At 41.4% G+C, this 26,057-nt stretch overlaps 1 protein-coding gene across 30 annotated transcripts in view; it reads left to right on the top strand.

The window, feature by feature from the left end:
* FGGY (FGGY carbohydrate kinase domain containing) overlaps positions 1-26,057 on the top strand; it is a 486,889-nt gene that overhangs the window by 144,880 nt on the left and 315,952 nt on the right. Inside the window, exon 1 of one of the 30 annotated variants that reach the window (XM_015140820.3) lies at positions 18,656-18,891. The exons of the other annotated variants lie outside the window; for them this stretch is intronic. The gene's annotated coding sequence lies outside the window, so the exon portion shown is untranslated. Of the gene's footprint in view, positions 1-18,655; positions 18,892-26,057 lie in introns of those variants that run through there. 30 annotated transcript variants of the gene reach the window in all.

The raw sequence follows: 26,057 nt of genomic DNA, 5'->3' as shown, positions 1-26,057 counted from the left end.
GTAACTTTAACCAGGGCCGCCTTAACTGGACTTTTGTTTTCTTATTTAACTTTTATCCATGTAACCTTAACCTAAGTTCTTTTTCAAATCTCCATCCTCCCCCATCTCACAATTTCTAATCCCTCTTTTGTCCTTAGATTTTTCCTTCAAAGTCAGGATATGACATTTAAATCTATGCTTTAGGAAGTATCTGAAAGCTCACATACACATAGAATTATGATTTTTTTTTCTGGGTTGCTTAGGAGGATTAAACAAAGGTTTTAGAATGCAGAATTCAGAAAAAAATTGATGGAAGTTGTGCTGCAGCTTAGAGGGGAGTGTGGATTTTAGAAAGCATAAGGACACTTTCATTTGCCCCTTTCATATGGACTTTTATTTCCTCTGCGAGAGGCCCAGGGGCCTGGACTGTGGATGGTTTAGACAGGAAAAGACTGAAGGGATAACTGCTTCCAGACCTTCAGCCTTGAACGTTCAGCCATTATTCAAGCCCTTGAGAAAGGGAGCAAGAGGCGTAAGGAGGCTTGGGGAGTTTCCATGCAGCTTCTCTGAGTTCCAGCTTGTGTGCATTGTTCTCCAAATGTGTCCCCAACACTACCGAAAGTACTTTCATACATCAACTAACCCTTATTGCAAGCCTGTGAAGGAACAGTAGTGTGTGTGTGTGTGTGTGTGTGTGTGTGTGTGTGTGTGTATATATATATATATATTTTTTTTTTTTTTTTAAATAGACAAGGCAACTAAAGCTCTGGGAGGTTATAGAAACTTAAGGTCTAAGTAGGGTTACATTGAGACCAGATTAATCAGTTAGTAGATTGTCTTTCTATTTCATCATGTGCTTAATTTCCTTCTTGGTTTACATGACCCTTCTGTGGAAATCCCCTTCTAGTAATATCTTAGTTAAATGAAATAACTAAGTTTTATGGAGTATCCATTATGTGTTAGGCATTGTTTTATGCAATATGCATCTATGTAGTGCACATTCTAATAGGAACCATGTGAAGAAGGTGTATTACCTCCGTTTTAGACAGGAAATCCCTGCAATATAGAGGGTTAGGTAATTTGCTCAAGATCACACAGGACGCAGGAGGTGACACCAGAATTTGAGCCCAGGTCTCATTCCAGAACTTCTACCATGCCCACTACACCAGCTGTCCTTATTAGGAGGAAGGCCATTGGTATGAGGCCACTCGAAATAGACATGGTAGATATGTGGCAATCAATGCAAAGGTATGTCTTTCATGCTGTGTTGCAATCTCACTTCATTTCTAGCATTATAGGTATTTAAAGCAGAGGTAGGCTTGCTTTCTTAGTTTTAGTTTTCTGAGAAACAAAGGTAGTAACAACAATGATGATGGATCTTGTTACCATATGTGAATATCTGTGTGTGCGAGGCCTGGTACTTGGTCTTTACACATGTTCTTTTAGGTTAACCTTGTGACAACTCTGTGAAGTTTTCTCAAATTTATATCTGAGAAAGCACTCAGAAAGGTTGAGTCACTTGCTTGCCCACATCACACTACTAGTAAGTGGAGGAGTGAGGATTTGAACCTAAGACCTCTTACAATAAAATTATACTCTTTCCACTCAGTATATGGGACATGTATCCCTGGGGGCACATGTGAGAACTATAATTGGTCCATAAGATGATTGATGATGATATAGGGACAGGATGTTAAAGAACATTGATGCCCATAGTAAAAAAGTGATTCCCTTTCGCTTGTTCTACCAACCATCTGGTTACATGAAGGAGGAAGTCTCAGTTAGGTGCCAGTATGCCTTTTACAGTTCTAACAGAGAACAGGGCTCAGACTCTGAGGTTCGGGCAGGTAATTGAATCTAGAAGAGCATGATGACATTCTTTGTTTTTATTGTATTTTAATATCTTCTCATTTAAAAATATTATAATGTGTTCCTATATACAAAATAAATGTAATGTCTATATAAGGTAAAAAGAATAATATAATGAGTACCCATGTACCTATCACCTATTGAAGCGTTAGATTAATTTTAGTTACTATGGGAACCTTCTGTGTCACTCTCCCCGTCCCAGCTTCTTTCTTTCTCTCCTACCAACATCTTACATAATCATTTTGTAACTATCAAAATCAGGCAGTTAACATTCACACAATACTATTACTCAATCTACAGACTTTATGCTAGTTTTGCCAGTTGTCATACTAATGTTTCATTTCCTGGACCAGAATCTAGGATCACACAATGCATTTACTTGTCATATCTCCTTTGTCTTTGGAATAGGTCCTCACTCTTTTAGTCTTTCATGACCATGACATTTTTAGAGTCTGGTCAGACATTTTATAGAATGTCCCGCACTTTGGGTTGGTCTGATGTTTCCACAGTATTAAATTCAAATTATGTGGTTTTGGCAGGGAAGCTACAGAAATGATGTTGTGCCCTTCACAGCGCATCACAGCAGGAGGCACATGTTGCCGATTTATCGTGTCACAGGTGATGTGAACTTCGGTCAATTTGTTAAGTTTGTGTCTTCCAGTTTATCCACTTTAAAGTTACTATTTTTCCATTTGTAATTAATGATTACCTGGTGGGGAGATACTTCGAGATTATGTATAATATCATGCTTCTTATACCTTTGTCCACTAATTTTAGCAACTATTGTAAATTCTTGCCTGAAACAATTATTCCTGTGGTTTTTCCATATGGTGTTTTTATATGATTATAATTCTTTCTATATTTACTGGAATGCTTTGTAGGTGGCTTCTCCTTGCCACACACTTATTTATTCATTCAATTGTTTGTTTGTATCAGTATGTACTTACAAATTCTTATTTTATTGTCTGGATTATAATCCATTACTGTCGTTATTTTGTTTTGCAAATAGTCCTTTTAACCAATGGGAACCCCTTCAAATTAGCTTTTCTGTCTTTCTGACATGTCTCCACCTTTTTTAAGGCACATTTTTTGCTTTCTGCTGCCAGAAGATATCACTTTGTGCTTTACTTGCTCCAATCCTGAGAGAAGCCTCCTCTTGCTGTCCTGCATCCATTCCTCTCAGTCACTCCTTCATGCACTATAATATGATTTCCACTCTCCCCAGTGCACTGATGCTTCTGTCACTTAGGTCATTGCTAAAGCAGTGGATATTTTAATTCTTCTATTACTGCATATCAGACATCTCTTGTGCCCCATATCAGATCTTCTCAGGAGGATAGTAAAGGGAAATTGTACCATCTCTTGTTCCAGCTGCTGTGACCAAGTTGGCGTAGACTCTGAAAAACTTCCTACAGTATAAGCTCACCTCATGCTGCATGCTTTTCCATGGGGCACCCCACAAGGTTCCATGGGGTTTCCTTGTGGATGCTACTTCTGGATCTCACTCTCTGCCCAGACATATACAACCTGGATAGAGAATTAATGCCTTTCTCTTTATCATGGATGGTTCTGAGATACAGTTCATGTGACTTGGGGTATGGAGAGGTTGAGGGTGGTCCTATGGGATAGAGAACGAGTCACTTCTAGTGGGGCCACCTTGATACCACAACTTCATCTTGCCTCCCCCTCCTTTTTATTTGTTTTATTCCCTTTGTCTATCAGTCCTCTCCTTCTCCCTAAGATTGCACTACCTGATGCAGTAGTAGTACATAAACCCTCTTGCTTGGGTCTGCTGTCTCGGGGACCCAGGCAAAGATGTGCAGTGTTTACCACTCCTTCTCTATAATCTCTTAACTTTCACACTATCACATTTTCATTCATTCATTCCAATTCATTCATTCATTCGTGTACACCTTATTTATTGAGACTTTCCCTGTGTGAGACATTGTGTACAGGTAGACAAAAACCTTGATCTTATAGAGGTTATTATATTTGGGGGAGCAGAAATAACTAAATAAAACCAATTCAGCTGAATAAGTGCTTTTAACAAAATGCAACAGGGAGAGGGCAGAGAGTGGGCCACGTGGGGCCTGGCATTGGGATGGTTACCACGTACACTCTGAGGAGGTGACATTTGAACTGATAAGGGGTCAGCAAGAAGAAATAAACTGAGAGAATACTGATCTATTCACAGGAAAGAGGAAGTGCAAGAGCCCTCATTTTCTGTGTCACACTAGAACTGCATTCCTATGATTCTTCAGATTGTGCCACCTTTCTTCCAACATCCATGCATTTGCACAGATTGTTTCTTTGACCTGGAATGCCCTCTCTGACTTATCAAGCTGGCAGATTTCTATCCTTAGCTCAGATCTCATGTAAAGCAGCTCTCCTCCCCCAGGGACATTTTAAGTGCTTTTTCTATTGTTGGTGTGCTGTGCTTTGAGCACAGTATTCACTTATAATAGTCATGTCAGTGTACATCTTAGAATTGTTCACCTGTATCTCTTCTCCTTGGACTGGGAGCACTCTGAGGGCAGGATTGTGTTTGTTTACTTTGTATTCTCAGCAAAGTGCTTGTAGGGATTTAAGTCTATTTATTGATGAGTTGGATGGATGAATGGATGAGTACATGGGAGAAAGAAGAAAAATGCTACATGAATTAAAATAAATAAATGAAAGAGCCAGTGAATAAGTGACAATGACCTGACCTTAAGACATTGTCCCATTTGTGGGTGAGACAGGAGTATAACCATTCACAGAGTACTGTGATGAATGCTTAGAGATTCTCAGTGCATAAATAACAGTGGCAGTCAGCAAGTTCTGCTCATAAATGCATATTGTTTCAGCTACTTCATGCTTATTTATTTAGTTTTTAAGAAATTCATTTAGGTACCGAACATAAAAAAACCCAGACTTGCAGCTTTCCAGATTTGGGGCCAGACACATGCCTGTAATCTCAGCACTTTGAGGGGCTGAGGTGTGTGGATTGCTTGAGGCTAGGAGTTTGAGAGCAGTCTGGGCAACATGGTGAAACCCCGTCTCTACTAAAAATATAAAAATTAGCTGGGTGTGGTGGCACATGCCTGTAGTCCCATCTCTTTGGGAGGCTGAGGCATGAGAATTGCTTGAACCTGGGATGTGGAAGTTGTAGCAAGCTGAGATTGCACCACTGTGCTCCAGCCTAGGCAACAGAGTGAGACTTCACTTCATCTCAAAACAAACCCAAAAAACAGATTTGGCAGTGCTGAACCCTTCTCCTGCATGGAGCTGGGTAGAAAAATCTACTGGAAAGTAGAAAATTATTAGAATAACTGTATTAAAATATGTTGAATTCTTCTTGTCATGACTGTTTTGACATTTGTTTGTACTAGTTAAGGGAAAATGAAGCTTCAGGTTGACAGCCTTTACCTTCCCTGTGCCGTAATTAATTTGCTCTATTCTGTTTGTGCAGGAAATCCAGCTTTTGAAGGCCCAGAAAGAGGACTGGGGGTGCAAGTGGCAAGGAAAGGTTGATTCGTGGTGACCTGGCATACTGTATTCCATCTTTAAGTCCTCACCACAAATAGTGCTTTATCCAGGTTCTTGTTACCTGGAAATGTGTGTTCATTCAGGGTATCTAGATCAGGCAGGACTTCGAGGAAGGGGATGGATAGTGCACTTAATCTTCATCTTCACATAAGGATAGCTGCTCTTTATCTTCTCCTTCTGGAAGCTGCATTAAAAGGTGAGAGAGGACCCTCTGGAGTTCATCCAGAACCCTCTGGGACACCTGTGTCCCTTCTGTTTGTCAGTGTATCGGCCATGGATCCTGCATGAAACAGGTGGCGCATTTAAATGGGGTAATCCGAGAAGAGTGGACAAGTGCAGGGAAACCACATGGGTAGTGCAAGATGCTTGGCTATCTAAAGTGGGGCTGGTACTCTCTCTGGGCCTAAGGAACAAGGGGAGGGGCTATGAGCAGGCCCTGGAGAGATTGTTTTGTGGAGGTGCTTACCTTTGTGACCTTTGGTGGAGAGCTGCAGCCATCCCACACTTTTCTCCTAGTCCACTGATACCCCTCTGTGTCCTTCATTAGCTGAACCTGGCTGAAGGCCAGAGGCAGGAGGGCCCTCTGGTGTGCTCCACACCCATCAGCATCCTGGCTCAGAAGGCAGGGTGGAGCAGGTTAGAGATTGAATTTGAAGAGCACATGGAAGAGGTCTGGGACATCTGGGCATTCTTTCTGTGTGGTTGGTTCTTGTGGTCAGATATTTGTGGAGGAGTGAGGTGGTGGTGGTAGTGGCTGTGCTTTGGAGTCAGTGAGTCTGGGACAGGATCACATCTGCCCCACTCACTAACTGAGTAACCCCCAGCTCTAAGGTCAGCAGGCACCTATTTTTTGCCGTCTGGTGGGGACAAGGGCAATGCCTATCTCAAAAAGCTTTGGGAAGATCAAAAATGAAAATACTTAAGTGCTTTTTGCAGATTTGGAAAAGGCTGAAAGAAGCTTTATTAAAATGTGAGCAATATACCTCAATAAAGTTGTTTGCCTATATAAAACGGATATAAGTGTGTTGTGATTTCACAACAAATGTTGATTTTTTTTTCTTCATTTTATTTTTATGTATTCCAGATTTTCTGTCATCAGAAAAACAGACATCCATAAGTGCTGTTTAGAAATATGTTAGTACTGCCTTCAAATTATTACTGTTGGCTAATATTGTCTTCTCTGGGTTAGTTTGGTATGTGAATTCGCAGCTGCAGCATAGCTGACTTGACTGTGGACAGACTAGAGTGAACATGTATGTCATTTCTTACGATGTGCCCATGGGTTCAGGTCTAGTGTCCTATTGCCAGGAAGCCTTTGGTCCTTCAGATGCTTCTCCTCTGAGCTCCTGCAGCTCCTGGGCTGCCCCTAGCAGTTATCACACTGTTTTGCAGTCACCTCCTCCACTAGACTGTGGTCTCCTCTAGGTCCAGGACTGCATTTTATTCATCTCCAGGTCACCAGCTTTGTTTTGTCTCTAGCATTGTCTTGTAAATGCTGCCTTTATTCATGTTGCCCAGCTCTTACTACATGGCTACAGGGAGTTCTCAAGCTCACACACCGTAGGTTCTATAACAGAGAGCAACTGACTGTGTTTTCCCCTTTCTCCTTTCAAAGCCCTAGGAAAGAATTCTAATTAGTTTCATTTGGGTCAAGTCTACCTACATCCCTTATTGAACCAACTATACCCATGGGGAGGTATATTACAGTGATCTCAGCTTTGATCAAGTGCGCATTCCCAGGGGAATCTGTTGTGTGGCCAGTAGGGTAGGGTCTGTACAACCATGACAGGTCTTATTTAAATCAATTAGTTACAGTGGAGAAGAGAATGAATCAGGAATGCTTTCAGCTGCAGTGACAATGCAAAAAAGCTTTTATTTAAATCAGTTGCAGTGTGCAAGGGAGCAAAAATTGGTTCTTGGGGGATGAGAAAATCTTAACTATTGCAATCATTTGTGGCCTTCTAAAGCCCATCCTTATGTAACAGCATAAATAGATACACAATCTGTCTGTGGTATTGAAATTTCACAGTGGCAGGGAAAAGGAAAAGACTGTCTGGAAAGGGTCTTTAGTGGGGGTGATAGTGAAAAAAAGTTTGAGAGTGATTTATAATGACAATAATCATACCTAACTTATTTAACAGTTATGCACCAGGAACTGTTATGAATGCCTTACATATACTATATTAAATTATTTCACCATATATCCATTTTACAGTGGCTAAAACACAAATAGTCTTGATTTCCCACTCTCACACCCCTAAATTACAAGTACAAAGATGATTTGCCCATGTCACATTCAGCATATCTTTAATTCGCTGGACTTTTCCCTCATGCTAGCTGCGTCATGGTTGTAGGATAATTTCTGCATCTCTAGACATTACATTCTCCTTTGATGCTGGAAGAATTGGTGAGAAGAGCATGTTGGGATTTTTTGTTTTGTTTTTTAAATGAGACAAGCAAAACGTTTCCCAGGAACCTTCTCTTCCTACTAGGTCTTATTGGCTGGAATTAAGTCCCATGGCCGCTCTTAGCAACAAGAAGCAGGGAAAGTAGAAAATGAGATGATCATAGTTGGCTTAAACCTGCCTATTCTAATATGATAGTTACCAACTATATGGCTATTTAAAGTTTTTTAGAGAGATATAATTCATATACCCTAAAATTCACTATTTTATGTATACAGTATAGTATTTCTAGTATATTCACAGGATTATGCAACCATACCCCAGTATCCGATTCTAAAACATTTTCTTCACCCTCGAAAGAAATCTCATATCCATTGCAGTAGCTGCTCATACCCCTCTACACCTAGCCATTGGCAACCACTAGCTTACTTTCTTTCTCTATGGATTTTCCTGGACATTTTTTTGGCTTCTTTCACTTGGCAAAATTTTTTCAGGGTTCATCTGTGTTGTAGTATGTACCAGTAATTTTTTATCAGTTCCTGTTTTAACTGATAATACTCTCTTGCATGGATGTATCCTATTTTGTTTATCCATTCATCTGTTGATGGACATTTAGGTTGTTTCCCTTTTTAGTTACTGTGACTAATGGCGCTGTGAACACTGATTGATGTACCAGTTTTTATACCAACATAGTTTTGATTTTTCTTTAATTCTCTTGAGCCTATTAGAAGGAGTGGAATTGTTGTGTTTTATGGTAACGCTGTGTTTAACCCTTTGAGGAAATGTCAAACTGTTTTCCAAAGTGGCTGCGCATTTTGTACATCCTGGTAGGAACGCGTAAGGATTCCAGTTTCTCCACATCCTTGCCAGCGCTTGTTATTTTTGTTTGTTTGTTTTTGTTATGGCCATCTTAGTAGGGGTGAAGTGGTATCTCATTGTGGTTTTGGTTTGCTTTTATATAATGACTACTAATGTTGAGAATATTTAATGTGTCCGTTTTCCATTTGAGTATATTCTTTGCAGAAATATCTGTTCAGATCATTTGCCCATTGTAAAATTGTATTGTCTTTTATTATGGAATTATAATAGGTACTTAAGTTTAAATTAATTAACATTAAGTAAAATAGAAGTTCCTCAGTCATACTGGCCACATTTCAAGTGCTCAGTTGGCTGTGTGTGGATAGTGGCTACGTTATTGGACAGTTTCAGATAAAGATAATTTCCATGATTGCAGAAACTTCTGTTGGACAGCACTGGTGAACCACCATGATTGATCACTTATAACTGGGCATATGACTTCTCTAAATAAAATTGAGGTTTTGTTAAGCTAAGGAAGGATCTATACTCCAGAAAGACTAAGGTGTCCTGGTCTCAGAAAAGGAGGATATGCAGACTCAGTGTATATCTCCTAAAGATGCATCAGACTTTACCAAGGGAAGATGTGGGGCAGGCGGTGAGTGGGAGGGCAAAATTCGAGATCAGGGTTTGGCAGGTGTTTTTTGTAAAGGGTCAGATAGTAAATATTTTGGCTTTGCTAACTATATGATATCTGTTTCAACTATTGAACTGTAACCAAAAAGTGTCTGAGACAGATCTCAATCGATTTAGAGAGGTTTATTTTGTCAAGGTTGTGGAAGCACCCGAGAAAATAAACACAAGTTACATTAGGATCCATGACTGGTGTTTTGTCCAAAGACGGTTGTGACGACTTCAGGATTTAAAAGGGAAAGAGTGAGCAGGAAGGGAAGGAGGAAAGAAAAAAAAGAAAAAAAGTGTGAGGGGCATAGGCGACGAGGCAAGTGGTTACATTCTTGTGAGGCTTTGATTAGTGCTCACTGAATCCACAGTTTACATGTGAAAAGAGGAGTGGGGGAAAGTCCACTTTACTGAGCAATTATGCTCAGTAAATCTACATTTTACATAAGATAAGGGAAGCATGTGAAGTTACAGCAACCCATTTGAGAACAAAAGGATGGCAAAAAAGCAGAAAAAATAGCTTTTTTTTTGTTTTGTTATGTTTTTTTTTTGGCATGACTCAGTTCCCAAGCTTAACTTTTCTCTTTAACATAGTGAGTTTGGGGTCCAAAGATTTTATTTTCCTTTCACACAACTTTGTCCTTGTAGTGAAAAACGAGCCCAAGACTGGCCATAAATGAATGGACATGGCTGTGTTCTAATGGAACTTTATTTACAAAAAGTGGCCGCAGGCACATTTGGGCTACAGGCCAGAGTTTCTTAGGGACAATACATAGAAAAGTATGGAAGCCGAAAGGGGCCTGGCATACTGAAATACAGGGAATGGTAAGATGTTTGGTATGGCTGGAAATTGGCTGTAGGGGCTATGGCTGTAGAGAAGGCTAGGAAGAGAGACTGGAACCAGATTATAAAGGGTCTGCGATGCATATCAAAGTTGTTTTGTTCTGGTTGGTGGTGGTTGTGGTGCTAGTGACAGTGGTGGTTTTTCAGAATCCTCTAAGTGGCAAGAAGCCATCAAATATTTTTACATAGGACATTATATGATTATGGCTTTTTAGACAACCCTCTGGCGGCATTGTGAAAAGAATATTGGAGGAAATGAGGCCAGAGGTAAAAAAGACCAGTTAAACTATTGAGGAGCCTGAACAAAAGCAGTTTTATAACGAAATTCTGTTAATAAATTTACCTGTCTCCTAATCATGACGGATAATAGGCTGTTTACAGTATACCAACGACTGTGATACAAGTTATAGCTTTGTATTTTGTATTCAAATAAAGATCTGGTAATTATCTTGCTAATTGCTTCCGTAGAGATGTAGACCACCAAGCTGATAATTCTTATCCTGACTAACCTACTCACTAGGAGCTGGGTAAAAAGCAGTATTGATTTAAATGAGTTATGAAGAGTGGGACTTGGATATGCTCTTTTTATATCCCTGGGGAATCACCCTGGAAACCTAGAGAACTGGCACCAAGTATTCATCTGAGAACATCTGTGACTCTCAGAAAGTTATGAGATTGGAGTTGTACGGGGACTCGCTGTGGCCTTGGAAGAGTTGACTTCTAAATGGGGTAGTAAAGTTATTCTCCATGGCTCAGTTCTAAAAGGCCCTAAGAGGAGAAAAGGATTCTTGATGACCTACTAATTGATGGTTTTAGGTCCAGAGTTAAGCATAATATGGAGGTTTGCCTGAGAGTGTCTGCTGTCAGTGAAGATGAATTATCCATGTGGGCTTAGAAAATCACACATGCAAATTTTGTGTCAATGGATTTTTTTCAACATGTTAATCCTAGCCTTTGAGTACACAGCGTATTTTCAAAGCCAATTTTGCAAATAAGAACTCTACGGTAAATGCTACTAAGCTGTTGATAAGTTGGCTTTTCCATTTGTAAGCCTATTAGTTCAGAATCTTCTGAAGTTTAATTCAAAATGAGATAATGTGTAGTGATTTGACAGTTTTCATTCTGTGACCATGTTCTTCAAGAAAGCATCTTGGCTCGTTCACTAGTGGAATCCTCACCAGTTCCTGAAATTATGAAATGTAAATTTGTTATAAGCAGCAGCTTTGGGGCCTTCACAAGGCAGAATTGTACCTTACCCCTAAGTGGAAATAAATGAACATCTCGTGTGTGTAGCTTCTCTCTCTCTGCACATTCTGACTCCAAATGCTGTGGAGCACCAGACAATGTCTCCTGAATCTGATTTTGGGTGGCTGGATCTATGTCCAGAGGGAAGTAGGAATATTTCCAATGGCGGGACAGACAGAGGTGATAACATTAGAAGAAACTGACCCTTTGACAAGGCCCACGTTAGTGAAGTCATGATTTCCAGGGAGGTGGGTCTGTACTTCCCAGGTATTGTGAAAGCAGGGCTCTATTACCTTGCCTGCTGGTACCCAAAAGGCAGAGGCTGTATTTGTCCTTGGATCTCAGTCTTTGACATTGTTTTGGGGAGGTATGATGAGAGGCATGAGGGAACCTCATCCATTTTGTGAGTCCAGTGTACTTAAAGAGTAGAGACTGACTCCAGGGCATTTGGAGTTCACAGAATTTGTCAAATTATTTTTCAAGCTTGTAGGGTTCAAGACTTCCCCAAATGTATTTTTCCAAGTGCTTGTACCCTGGTGTCAATTAAGGGAAATGTATTCCATATGTTTCTAATTCTTCTACCCTGAAATGATCAAAATATTATATTTCTGAAATCTCTGAAGTCTAGAAAGATCCTTTTGAATTTTTTTTTCTCTTTGATGACACTAACAGAAATGGGTGATCCCAGTAATCACAAAGAGGCTCAAATTCATCCCTAAATGCCCAGCCACCAAGAAGCTTTGGACATAAGTATTTTTTGGGGGTATTTTTGCCCATTGCTATTTTAGGACATGTTTCTGATAATGCTTTACACTTACCAGAAAAACTGTTTTTGAAAAATCCAGTGTTGTCTTACAATCATTAATTTAAAAAAAAAAAAAAGTTTCCCAAGTCTTTTCTTAGAGCGAGGAGATCCCTTTCTGATGAAGAATACACTCTGGCAGAAAAAGCCACTTAGGTGGACCGGTTTATTTGATTAACAAAAGTTACCAAGGGGAAAAGAAGAGTGTTAGAGAGGATACCTGTAACAAAAAGAGACAGGAGACACATGGAGCGCTCGTGGTGTGTCACTCTTATTTGAACCCCTCATTCAAAAAACAACTGTTAAGAAAAGTAAAACATAGGCATATCAATACAGAATGGCTATATGATGATATTAAGGAATTATTCCTTTTTAATTATGATATTATCTCCTTTTATAGATACATGCTGAAATATTTACAGAAAAATTAACAAAAAGCCTGGAATTTGTTTAAAAAGAATCAGGGTGTGGTATAGTTAAAACTCTTCCCTCCCTCCCTCTGTCCCTTTTTCCTTCCCTCACTTTTCCTTCTTTCTTTCCCTCCCCTCCTCCTTCCCCTCCTTTCTCCCCAGCCTGTCTTCCCTTCTCTTCTCTTTTTCTGGCCTTCATTTGGGCTGACAAGAAGAGGATGCATGTTTTATATCAGGTTGGCAGGTATACTTGAGATATATTGTCTTGGCAATACAACGGCCTGGCACTTCCTAGGGACCCAGATGGGTATTTTAGATGTTTAGGGCATGCCTTGACCTCTGAGTAGCCTTCCTGGACTGAGGTCACACTTGACTAGACTACCACCCCACAGGCAGCCACTGCGGTCTGTTTTTTTAAAAACGTTGCCACGATGAGAATCTGAAGGATTTGGGTTGAAGTTAAGGACTCTTCCTTTTATTATTAGTCTGGATTTTTAAAGGAGATACTGGGATCCCACCCTTACTTTGTTACTATGATTTGGAGTCAGCTCTTGGCTTTGAGAGTGTGCTGTGATATTGGTCTGATTTAATCATTGCCTGTGTAGAAAAAGAGATTGGATCACTGGATCCCAAACTAGCCTCAGAAAGTAAGTCATTGATGGCAAGAATCACCTGGAGAGATTTTAAGTTTAATTCTTAAAAAATGTAGTGACGATACTTGGATAACCCTCTGGGAATTCTGATTCAGTGGTTCTGGGTAGAAATAGAATCTAAATATCTGTATTTGTATCAGGTTTCTACATGATTCTTATGTGCCAATAGTTTGGTGATTTACCAGGTTCAATGACTTTTAATAGATTCAGTTTGCTCAGGAGCAGATTGAGGTTGTATTTCCATAGAGTCCTACCTTGTAAAAAATGGATGTGGCAAGTTTTTTTGTTGGTGTTATTGTTTTTAATTGTTATTTAAGATGACTTGCTGGGCTGGGCGCGGTGATTCACGCCAGTAGTCCCATCTTCTTTGGGAGGCCGAATCGGGTGGATTGCTTGAGCCCAGGAGTTTGAGACCATCCTGGGCAACATGGAGAAACCGATCTCTACTAAAAAACTGGAAAATTAGCCAGGTGAGGTGGCCTGTGCCTTTAGTCCCAGCTACTGAGGAGGCTGAGGTAGGAGGACTGCTTGAGCCCAGGAGGTTGAGGCTGCAGTGAGCTGTGATCATGGGCTGCACTCCGATTTGGGTGACAGTGAGACCCTGTCTCAAAAAACAAACAAACAAACAAACAAACAAAAAAAGATTGCTTACTTATGAATAAGACTTTCCATATAGCAGTTATTATATAAGCAGTAGGTAAATGTTAATAAATGGCAAATACTAAAAGGAAAGACAGGAAAAGGAAAGGCAACTGGTATTTATTGAATGCCTACTATTATAGTAAACTTGACTCATAATTTATATGTTCTTCTTTAATTTTAGCCTTGGCATGCAATGATTATTATCCAATTTTGTATTCAATAAAATTAAAGCCCAGAGAAGTTTAGTGTTTTTCCTAAAGTCACATAGTAAACACGTGGCAGCAGGGGTGTTTGGATACTATTGTGCCAGGCAGACTTTCCGAACTATTTCTCAGTTCTTTCTTGGCTCCGGAGGTTTGTGTAGCAGGAGGGGAAATCTGTTTAGAGATCAGGAAACTGCACTGATTGGGCAGGCTGCCAGAGCTTCCTTTACTGGATTGTACCGGCAAGTTTGTTTTTCTCTGTCCAATACTGGGTAAAGGTTCCACCAAAAGCCTTTGTCTCTGCTCAGAACACCTGGTATGATCTTTGGGAAACTATTTGGCAAAGGAGTGTGGCAGCTGAAGCACAGAAGCCTCTCCTAGGTGGTTTGCCCATATCTGATTTTTTTTCCTTTGGCACCTTGTAACAGACCTGAGAATGTTGAAATTTTGTGCCAATGGGGACACCATTCAGCATGTCAGATTTCTCTGATACTGTGAAGATCAAAATGTTGGATGCAGAGGAAAAGTCCCAGCAGTAGATTCCAGGCCCTCACTGCCACTCACCTGGTAAATTACAACATCCTCCATACTGGTCTTCCCACATGCAGCCTGTCCTGTGCTTTCCAGCCCACTTTTCTCAGGGGGATCCTCTTTCAAAATACAGGTCTGATTATGATCCTCCAATATTAAACCCCTTCAGTGACTCCGCAGTTCTTTAGGAAAAAAAGCTGAGTCCCTAAGCATAGCACTGAATACTCTTCCTGGTCTGTCCCTGTTTCTCTATATGCATCTCCCACTCCACCCAGCTTCAGGCAGGTCACACAACCATGGCTCACCAAAGATGCCTTGGAAGCCGGGTACTTTCATCTCTCTCTGTTTCTCCAGCTGGAGTTTCCTTCCTTCTTTGACCTGCCTGGCAAAGTCCTATGCATTCTTTAAATCCTACCCCTGGTCAGGCGCGGTGGCTCACGCCTGTAATGCCAGCACTTTGGGAGGCTGAGGCGGGCGGATCATGAGGTCAGGAGATCGAGACCATCCTGGCTAACACGGTGAAACCCCGTCTCTACTAAAAATACAAAAACTTATCCTGGCATGGTGGTGGGTGCCTGTAGTCCCAGCGACTTGGGAGACTGAGGCAGGAGAATGGCGTGAACCTGGAAGGTGGAGCTTGCAGTGAGCTGAGATCGCGCCACTGCGCTCCAGCCTGGGCAACAGTGCGAGACTCCATCTCAAAAAAAAAAAAAAAGATAAATAAATAAATAAATAAATAAATAAATCCTACACCTTCATGAAGCCTTTCAGCAGTTTTTTCCTTTGCACAACTCTACCACCTTGTCTCACATATTCACAGACATCTGCCTGCCTCCCTCTCTAGGCTATGGTGCCCTCCAAGGGGAGGCAACATGTTGTTTTTAAATCATTCACAGTACTTACTACATAGGACACTCACGGTCAGTGTGCAGTAACTGAAGGACTTAAATGAATAGGCAAATAAAGATGATTACCATGATAGGCCAAGATCTGAAAAGATGCTAATAATCAATGTATGAAGATACGTGAGGAACTTGTGTGTCTTCAGTACCATTCTAAATGCCATAGCAAATACAGGTGCCGCCAGAGTGCTTGCACATGGCAGCTTCACAGCCCATTTGAGAAGTAGAATTAATACATATAAAGAATAAGACCAGGCACGGTGGCTCACACCTGTAATCCCAGCACTTTGGGAGGCCGAGGCAGGCGAATCACGAGGTCAAGAGGTTGAAACTGTCCTGCTCAACATGGTGAAACCCCGTCTCTACTAAAAATACAAAAATTATCTGGACGTGGTGGCACATACCTGTAATCCCAGCTACTCGGGAAGCCAAGGCAGGAAAATCTCTTGAACCTGGGAGGCAGAGGTTGCAGTGAGCTGAGATTGGGCCATTGCACTCTAGTGTGGCGACAGCGCGAGACTCCATCTCTTTAAAAAAAAAAAAAAAAAAAAAAAGAAAACCAAGAAAATATGCAATTGAGTTCCAGCTTGTTTCGTGCTGGTAATGCTTTATTTTTTCATGTGTTGATTATTGGTCTCCCCCTTGCACTGTGAGCTCCCTGAGGACAGGGACTTTGTCTTGACGATTATGTTTCCACACCTGGCATACAGTAAGTGTTCAAGATATGTTTGTTCAACGAATAAATGGATGGTAGGCACCATTCAGTGCTGTTTAGAGTCAAATGAAGGCATGATTTGTGTGGGTTGAAGTGGTCAAGGAGGGCTTCACACATAAGCCAGTTGTGAAGGACGTAGGCATTGAAGAAGCAGTAAAAGTGGTTGTGAGCTTTACTCTTCAGAGAGTCACAATTTCAGAAAGGCTCTTGCTGTATTGGAAAGAACATGGGTTTCAGACCAAAGACATCTAGAATCAAATTTGGACTCTTTCCCTTATCCGCTATGTGATCTTGAGATCTCTGAGTTTCAGTTTCCTTGACCATAAAATGAGATCAATATTACTTCCCTTAGAATACGCTTGTGAGCAATAAAAGCGATATCATATATAAAGCATGTAGCATACATTAGGCTCTCAATAAATGGTAAGTAAAAGCTGATATATAGGTATAGTGTGTCTGAAATACCTGGGAAACATGGATTATTTGGATGACATAGCAAAATTTGATTGAATTTGTGTGATTATTACATTGGCACAGAACAATTAGAATAGATTCCAGTATTTTTGTGGCCTTTTAAATGTGTTTTGGGCATATCTATCACATTCCTGTACTTTTTTAACCTTGGAAAATTGGAAGTGGATATTTGCCCCCAAATTGTCTGATATATAGATCTTGCCTTTACCATTATACTTGTGAAGGGAAGGCTTTTCTGGCAGGGGGAGCATAATGAGTAGGGGAGGGAAAGGGAAATGAGCTTTCTGTTTTGGTAGAAAAATTAGAGCTACTCTTTCAGTGACAAACCACATTGCCTGGCTTTCCTTCTGCAGGCACTGCCTTATGCCTGTGTTCCTGTAGATATTGGAATTAGAGCTCTCATTCATGGTCATGATTCTTGCCTCTGTCTAATTCTTCTACTTCGTTACGCACCATCTCTCCTTTTCCCACTGTTTTCCAGCCACCTCTGCCTCTTTTGGTTTCCTTGAACATGTCATGTTCTTTTCTGACTTAGGTTCTTTGAATTTAATGTTCCCTTTGACTGACATTCTTTTCCTCTGGCTCTTTTCATTTTTCAGAAAATCAGCTGATTCCTTATCCTGTGGTGGTACTGGAGCCAAATAATGGAATTGGTTTTTCAGTGTTTATTCCACATAATTCCAAGGAATGTGGTTTTTAAGAGTGTTTACAGTTCATAATTTTTAAAATTTTCGAAATTGAATAAGTTTCAAATATGAAAATTTAGGAACGTGATACCAAACTGTTCTCTGGGCACCACTGGAGTACTGCATTTTAAATCAATTCCCTCTGTCTTGGATTACCCTTAGAGCTCGTATCTCCTGCATGGAGGAGGGTGAAGGGCGTTTATCACGTCTACCTCCCACCCCATTCTACCTGAGCTTCCAGCACCACCACCTCTGGGCAGTTCTGCTTTTAGTCAGCAGCTCCCAGTTCCCATAATTTTGACTTCTCTCCTTTCTAGTCCAGAAGAAATGGCTCTTCTGGGGTTGAATTCCTCCCTTTCCCCAGCAGAAATGTGTTGGGGCAGAGGAATTGCGGAGCTCCATGGCATAGAGCGTCCTGGAAGCCTTGTCATTAGAGTATCCAGGGTGGGAAGGGGAGTCAGGGGAGGGGAAGGAGGAAGGAATTGAGTTGGGAAGAGTCAGGGAGGATAAGTGAAGTTGCCGACTGATGTCTGGAATAACAATATTTCACCCTCAAAAATACCAGTAATTCAGGACTGAAAAATAAATTTCACAATATGTTTTAATTTCAAAAAGTGATAGTGTGTTTGTCATTCTTATCCAGCCTGGTCTCACCTCAGAAGTTCCTCCATTGGAGAGGCCATCCCTGAATTTCTAACTCACAGGCCTCCCCTACTTTAATATGTTTATGTCCTCTTGGCACTTGTTTACTTTTTTACTTGTTTACTTTTGCTTTTGTTTACTTGTTTACTTTTGCTCCAAAAGTCAGGGACCTGCCTGCTTGCTCCCCAGTGCCTAAAACTGTGTCTAGAACCTTAGTTGGTTGCAGTAAATATTTGTTGAATGGATGGATGAGATGGTTGTGGCAATCTAAGTTGCTTTGGATGAGATTAACATTGAAAAAAAAACAAAAAACAAAAAAAACAAACTATAGTTGCCTGCATTTCTGTCAGCCAGTCCAGGCAATGCTTATACAGCTTTGGTTATTATGATCATGATTATTATTTTGTTTTGGAACCTTTTTCAGAGGCCAAGCATGTTGGGGACTTGAGGGACATAAAAATCTTTCAACTGATTGTGCCACCTGCAAACAGGATAAGCCTGACTTTCTACCTCACCCACCTCTTCCTATCACAGTTATGAATCAACAAACACACAAAAAAGGTTTTCAATTCTCCCTTTGGAAAGAGGGCACATTTAATATTCTGAGTCAGGCAAGGAAAGACTCTAGCCACAAAGACAGCTGGGAACTCAGGTCCATAGCGGGCACCCAGGACGGAGGTGAAGAGAAGGCGCCTCCCTGTCTGGTGACAGCAGCTGGGGCCCTTGCTGCCTCCCCCCCCACAAAAATCCAGTTGGAACCAGTGCATGCTGGGAATCTGCCTGCCTGACAGAAACAGATGGCCTCGGGCGGCGACTGATCTCTTGGTGACACTAACTGCATAGCTACTGCTTTACTCATCACCGAATGAGACACGAGATGGCCGAGGTAAGAGTTGGTTACCTTGCCATCCCCTCCTCAGCTGAAATGACTCACATTGCTGTAGCTTAAATTTCAGTCCAGGCTCTCTGGACTGGGGGAACTTCTTTTTGCTCATACTCCTGAGAACCAGAGTTGGCCAGAACATCTATAGTCTCTGTCTTCAATCAAAACATTTGAGAGATGCTTCCCCCCCTGCCTTCTTCTGTACCTGTCACAGAAGGGGGCTTGTCTGAATTAAGTGGCACATAATCTGCTGAGTGCAGCAACCCTTCTGTGCGGCCTTGAGGAAGAAGATGAGGCAATCAGAGTACCTTCCATCATTTCCTGGAAAATGTGTCGGTAGCTTGGAGAGGCAGAGTCGGAGATGGAAGTAACACTGCATGAGGAGTTAGGTGGTCTATGTTCAGGGGCCAGGGTTGTCACTTACTAGATAGGGGACCTTTAGCCAGTCACTTAACTCCAGTGACCTTCTGCTTCCTCATCTCTTATGTAGGATGGTGGGACTGGATTGAGGACAGCAGATAGATTAGCTCTCCGTCTTACTGATTGGAAGTTGCTGTCCAGATTACAGTATGGAGGATGGCTGGGAAGCCAATCTCAGCTAAGTGAGAAAGAGCAGTCAACTATTGATGTTTGCCAAGTGCATGACAGTGGCACATCTGCCTGCTATCATGAGACTTGATGGTCATTTCTGCCTCTGTGATTTTATGATTCCAGGTGTCCTGCAAGTGATTCTAGAGGGATCATGAAACATTTTCTAGTCTTAATAATTACTCAGGGATCGATTAACAATAGTGAGGAACATACAACCAGACTTTTGTTGAGAGTTTACCATGTTTATATTATATCACTTAACCCCCATCTTTATGGATAGGGAAACTCAGGCTCATAGTGATTAAATGACTTGCCCAAGGTGACTCAGCTAATAGGAGCTGGAATTCATACCGGGGTCTGTCTGCCTCCAGAACCCAAGCACTGAACTGCCACCCTATGCTACTACCCAGTTGGAAAATATCTCGGTACAATAATTAGATGCCAGTGTGTATGGCTTTGCCTATAAGTACACAGAAATCAGAAAGGTGATTGAGAGATTCATTAACACCTACTTGCCCAGTTCTTTTGAGCATATCTTATTTGAGAAAGGTGCACATGACCTTGGGGTGGTTTGTCTAACTCTCTAAGTCTCGGTTATCTTATTTGAGAAATGGGGTCATAGCTTTTAAAAGTTTAAATGAAATAATCCAAATAACGCATCCTATAGTGCCCGAGATGTCAGTAGCACTCAGTACACATTCATATTATGTTGCCCCAAGGTCATGTGGCTGGGAATTGAGCTGAGGACTGCCCACCTCCGAAGTCTATGATGGCACCTTTTGGTTTTGGTACAAGTGAGTGCCAAGTGGACTACATGGCAGCATCAGAGGTGCTTTTGAATGCGAAAGGTGGCATGAGGATCCCGCTCACTTATGTCTGTTCTGTTGTCCAGAACTTGGTGAAAATCCTGGCCCTTTCCCACTAGAGTGAAAAAGGAGGAAACCTTACCATTCTTTCTGTGTACCTTTCTCTGGCTGGGACTTTCTCTGGTCTAGGCTTGCTCAGCAAATATGACAAGTAGCAGGCCACTCATTGTGACCACGCCCATGTGGCAGATAGCTTTCTTCACTTTCATGCAAACTGAAGTACAAGACAATCACATGTATGGCTGCACTGAATGTAAAAGATTAAAGAGAAGTGATATGCTAATAGATGACTGGGAGCTGATGTTCAGCAAAGTAAATCTCTTGGTGGCCCTAGTAAAGTTAATTTCAATCATTCTGTTTTTTTTTTTTTTTCCTATCTTAGAAACGTAGAGGTTAAAAAATAATAAATATACATGAGGAGATTTAAAGTGCATGTGGAAACAGATCTTCAGAGGACAAGTGGGATATTTCTTTATAGAAAGAGTTTTCCCTCTTGATTTTTTTCCTTGGGTAAGTTTCTTTCAAATCAACTCAATTCATTTGGTGCTATTGCTTTTCTTTTGTGAAAACTATTCTGGGGATTTGATCAAAACCGACATGAAAATATAACCCTCAAACGGCAAATATCAGGGAATCTGGAAGTTGCATTTTCTAGGCTGAAGTAATTTACTGGCTAAGTTTGCTGTCTCCCCACTCCCCCAACACACATACAACTCTTCAGTCTCATTCCCCTCCAGGCTCCTTGTCTCTCAGTTTATTTCCAGCATACATGCATATGCATCCTTGCATACACAGGTGTGCACATATGCATGTATACGTACAGACACACGACTCACACGTGACACACATATTTTACTCTGTGCTAATAAATAGGCCAGTATTGGCTAGGCTGGGCCTCAGGACTGTCTGGTTTAAATCTAAGCTGCCTGGGAGATCTGGAGTAATAAGTGAGTGACAACAGGTGCAGATTTCGTTACACCCTTCTGAACTCAGCCCATAGTTCTTTCTTTGATTCTTTTCACCCAACACCCTTGCTTCAATTGTGTCCAATAAATTTTATAGCTACATGATCCTGTTTCAGAGCTGAAGGGAGATTTTTCCCTCCACTTGGCTAAATGGTGCCTAAGTCAAAACACCACTTCCTGCCCCCTCCTCACACTTTAAGAAGTAATAAGGAATAAACCCCAGGCCATAAGCTGTTGCTGGGTCCTGTATCTTCAGTTTTGCATGTGAAGAGCTAATTTTCTGGTCCCATTTTAGAAAAGCCAAGAATTAACTTGCAGAGAATTAGCCATAATTGGGGAGAAAATAATTACTTGGCTTTTTCTGCCCTGTGATAACTGGAGCCACTGGCAAATCTTTCACAGTGGTGTCAACGCCTACTTCTATTTAAAACAAAGTATTGCACCAGGGACCTTGAAAGCTACATCTGAATGTTCTCTGTAGTACATTTTGGTCCAAACCACCCTGAATGTTGGACTTGGATTCATTTCATGTCTGTTTTTGGTGCAAAATCCCAGTGCAGGGAGACATTTCATATTACAGTGGAAGACATGAATGGCTTTTGCAGGTGTCATGTATGCTCATGGGCCCTGCATGCATACTTAAGGTTGGGTCCAATCAGGAATTTTTTTAGGAGCATTCTGTGGTCTAAGCTGAGAATTGTTTCTCATAAGGGCCCATTTTCTTCTAGCATTTTTCTATTTTGAGACTTTGCCCAGCTGTCTCTATCCTCTAGAATGTAGACTTAATAAAAAATCTCTTGATTCACAATAAACATGGAAAGGAGATGGTACACTTTTTCCATTTGCTAGTACAGGTTTACCTGAATACAGTTGGTCATATATCTCAGTGCCCTCCGAGTACAACAAAATGCCATGCCTTCCCATGATTTCAGACACCACTCTTCAGTAATGACTTATGTGAATATCAGCCCTGCATCTCACCTGAGCTCCAGCCTTAAGGGCAAGCTTTTTATTGGGTAGCCCTACCTGCTGGCCCATTGACACCCCAGGTTCAACTCATTTTCCCTAAATAAATTTCCTTTTCTTTCTGTGTTTTCTATCATGGTAAAGGTGCTGTGATCCGGTAACTCAAACAAGAAACCTTGATGGCATACCTTCCATATCCATTACTGTTACCTAAGTGGGGGACAGTCTGTGATACTGTGTCAGATATCACTGGGATCCATTGTCCTCATAACTGGGCTCCCTGGGTCCAGTCGTCTTTGCCTTTCCTCCAACTTCTCCCCCATGTCACCTACCTCCTCCTACCTCCTCCTCTCCTCTCCACCCCCACCAAAACAATACTTCATACAACCCTAGTGTTATCTTTAAATGTAAATCTGATATTATTTAACTATTTGAACTCTTTAGTAGCATCCCACTGCTGGCAAGAAAAAAGTCCTAGTATAAGGAATATAAGGTCCAGTGTGATCCAGGTGCTCCCTGACTCTCCAGTCTCACCTCCTGTCACATTACCATGGATCAATCCCCATGGATCCCTTTATTCTCTTTCAACTCTGTATTTTTGCATATGTGACTTTCTTCTGCTCATAATGCAGAAGATTCTTTCTTAATTGGCCTGTACCTTTAACTCCTACACTTCTGTATTATTAGACTGTAGCACTAGATGTGGCTTAAATAAGTTAGATTATTTGTTTATCTGATAGTCCAGACATAGATGCTTTCCATGACATCATCCAGGAACCCAGGTAGCTTCTGCATTGTACTGTGCTTAACATGATGCCCCTTTCTGCATGATCCAAAGTGGCTTTCAACCACAGCTTCCTTCAAGGCAGCAAGATGGAGATTAGATGAAGAAGGGACATACCTTCTTCTCTTTCGTGCTGTGACTAATAAGAAATATATTTCTGGTTTCTGTTCCAGGTTCATGACAGAGAGCTCCTAAAAGTTGTAATTTCCAGAGTGATCGGGGTTCTAGGAGCATCTTTTGTTGTACTATTTAGACTTTGACTCTGGTTCCTAACAGAGCTCCTAAATCCCTTGGGGTTTCCCAAGTGATAGAGCATCTTTTGCTTTAACGAGGCGACTCTCGGGCTCCTGAACTTCAGAATGGGAGCTTTAGAATGGGACTTGGTCACCAGAAAGACCATGTGATGATTAGCAGCTCAGAATTTTCAGCCCCACTCCCCACACCCACCCAGTCCACCAGGAGGAGAGACAGGCTGGAGATTGAGTTAATAAGCGAGCATGCCTATGTGATGTATCATCCCTAAGAATCCCTGAAAGATGGGGTTCAGAGAGCTCCCAGGTTGATGGACGAGTTGAGGTGCCTGGAGAGGGCATGAAAACTCCACACCCCTTCCCACTTACCTTGCCCTATGTACCTCTTCGTCTGGCTGTTCATTTATATTTGCATTCTTTATAATAAGCCAATAAATTTAAGTAGAGTTTTTCCCTGAGTTTTGTGAGCCATTATAGCAAATTACCAAACCTGAAAAAAGGGGGTTATGGGAACCTCCAGTATGTAGCTGATTAGTCAGAAGTATGGAAGGCCTAGACTTTTGATTGGCATCTAAAGTGGGAGCAGTCTTGGACCAAAGCCTTAACCTCTGGGATCTGCCCTTACTCCAGGTAGTTAGTTTAGAATTGAATCGTGGGACACCCAGTTGGTTTCTGAAGAGTTAGAGTATCGGTTAGTGTGGGAAAATTCCTCACACATGTGGTGTACAAATTGTTCTGGGTATGCAGAAAAAAGTTCTTTCCCTTTGGTGGCAGTTTCCAGAGTTTGTAAATATCTCTGCTTCCCAGTCTTTTGTGCCTCCTGTCTGTCTGGTGCTCCACATCTGTAGTAATGGCAGCAGCAGCAGCAATTCTGGTAGTAGTCATGGTGGTGCTTCTCTCGTAGAGGCTGTAATAGTAGTAGGAAGAATAGGTGTAGGAGTAGTATCAGTATCATAATTTCCCATTCCTAGTTTCAGAAGAGATTGAAAGGCTAAGTGACATGCCTGCGGTCACATAGTTAATAAGTAAATGACAAAGCTATTGTTCTGACTGAGAGCTCTCTCACTTCAGAGCTCACCACTAGACTGTGGGTAGCTTTCAATCCAATCACACTGAATGACGATTATTTCCTTACATGATTACCTCTCTCACAAGATTCTGAACTTCTTGAGGAAAAGGACATATTCAACTGACCTTTGTATCTGTAGAGCCTAGCTCCAAGACTGGGCATATCCATCAGTTTTAGACATTGAAATCAGGGTTTCTTAACCTTGGCACCATTGACATTTTGGGCCAGATAATTCTTTGTTGTAGGGCCGTCCCATTGTGCACGACAGGATAGGTGGCACCATCCCTGACTTCTACCCACTAGTTGCCAGTAGCACATCTCCCCACCCCCAGCCAGATAAACCAAAAATATCCCCACATTGCCAGTTATCTGCTGGGAGACAAAATGTCCCTGATTAAGAACCACTGATTTAAATTAAATGAAGGCCAAGGAGCCTCGAGTAGTGTTCATATCCCAAAAGGGCGTTTTCAGAATTGTTGAGGCTGCTGGATCTCTCAAGGATGATGATGTATTTTCCAGGCCTCATGTGTCTGGAGCACAGGTTGCCTGTGGTGGTGGCTGCAATGATCTCAGTATGCCAGGCCTTCACGGGGAATACCAGAGAGGGTCCCTCTGGAGCAGCTCTCACTGGGTCATGGAGACTGTCTGTCTGGCATTGTACCACCTGGCAAAATCTCTTTGCCTTAACCAAAAATATGTTTTTGTAAATTTCCTGGCAAAGCAGGGGTTGCATTCTGTTTCCTGATTTCTCTCTTTTATTTCCAGATGTGTCACTGGTGGCACATAGACACAATGAGAACTCCGTTGGAAACTCAAGTTTCTCATTCTTCACCAACCCAATTGTCATGATTTTCCCACCGTCTAAGCCAGTGTAGGTTACGTTACCCACGCGCTGGTCAGTGCTTGGATGTCAGTTTTACTTTCTAAATTCTAGATCTGTAGCATGCTTTAGGGAGGAAACTTTATGGGTTATTACACAAATGGAGTTAACCCTTCCCTGCTTGCAGTGTTTTTGTTAGTGACAGAAACGTGAATTCACGATCTGCCATTTATTATTTGTTTCGTTTTGGACAACGTGCTTAGCTTCTTTGATCCTTGATTTGTTTACCTTCAAAACAGAGTAACCTACTTTTCCTGTCTACCTCCATGGGGTTATTATTAAAACACAATAAGATAATCTGTTCAAAAGGCTTAAACTCCCTATTATGATTTACTATCCATACACTTTTGTACCCAAGAAAACTCTACAGTATCATTGTTCATGGGCACCAAATTATAAGTTCAGCTAAGGCAGACTTTGTGTCTTTTTCTGCCAGTTTCTAAGACCTAGAAGGTATTCAGTAAATATATGGTGAATGACAATATGAAAAAAATTGGGAAGTCAGATTCTGTGGTTCATTGTACCGGTGAGGTCTGGAGGGAGGCGAGTGAATGGTTTGTGTGGCTTTGTGTCATTTGTATTTGTGACAGACATTCCAAGCATTAGCATTTTTAAGCGTTCACCTGATGTTTATTTGGGGTCACAAGTGAGTGCCTGCAGAGTCAGGACACACTTAACAGTCTGGCAGATATGCGACAAGACAGGGTGGGGAGGGACCCAAGGGAACTAGAGAGGGCATACCCAGCTGTCTTAATCCTTTTGAGTTGCTCTTAAAGAATGCCATAGACTGGGTGGCT

This window comes from Macaca mulatta, chromosome 1 (genome assembly GCF_049350105.2).
Source record: "Macaca mulatta isolate MMU2019108-1 chromosome 1, T2T-MMU8v2.0, whole genome shotgun sequence".
NCBI classification, from domain to species: domain Eukaryota; kingdom Metazoa; phylum Chordata; class Mammalia; order Primates; family Cercopithecidae; genus Macaca; species Macaca mulatta.
This window is presented reverse-complemented; position numbering and strand designations above follow the sequence as displayed.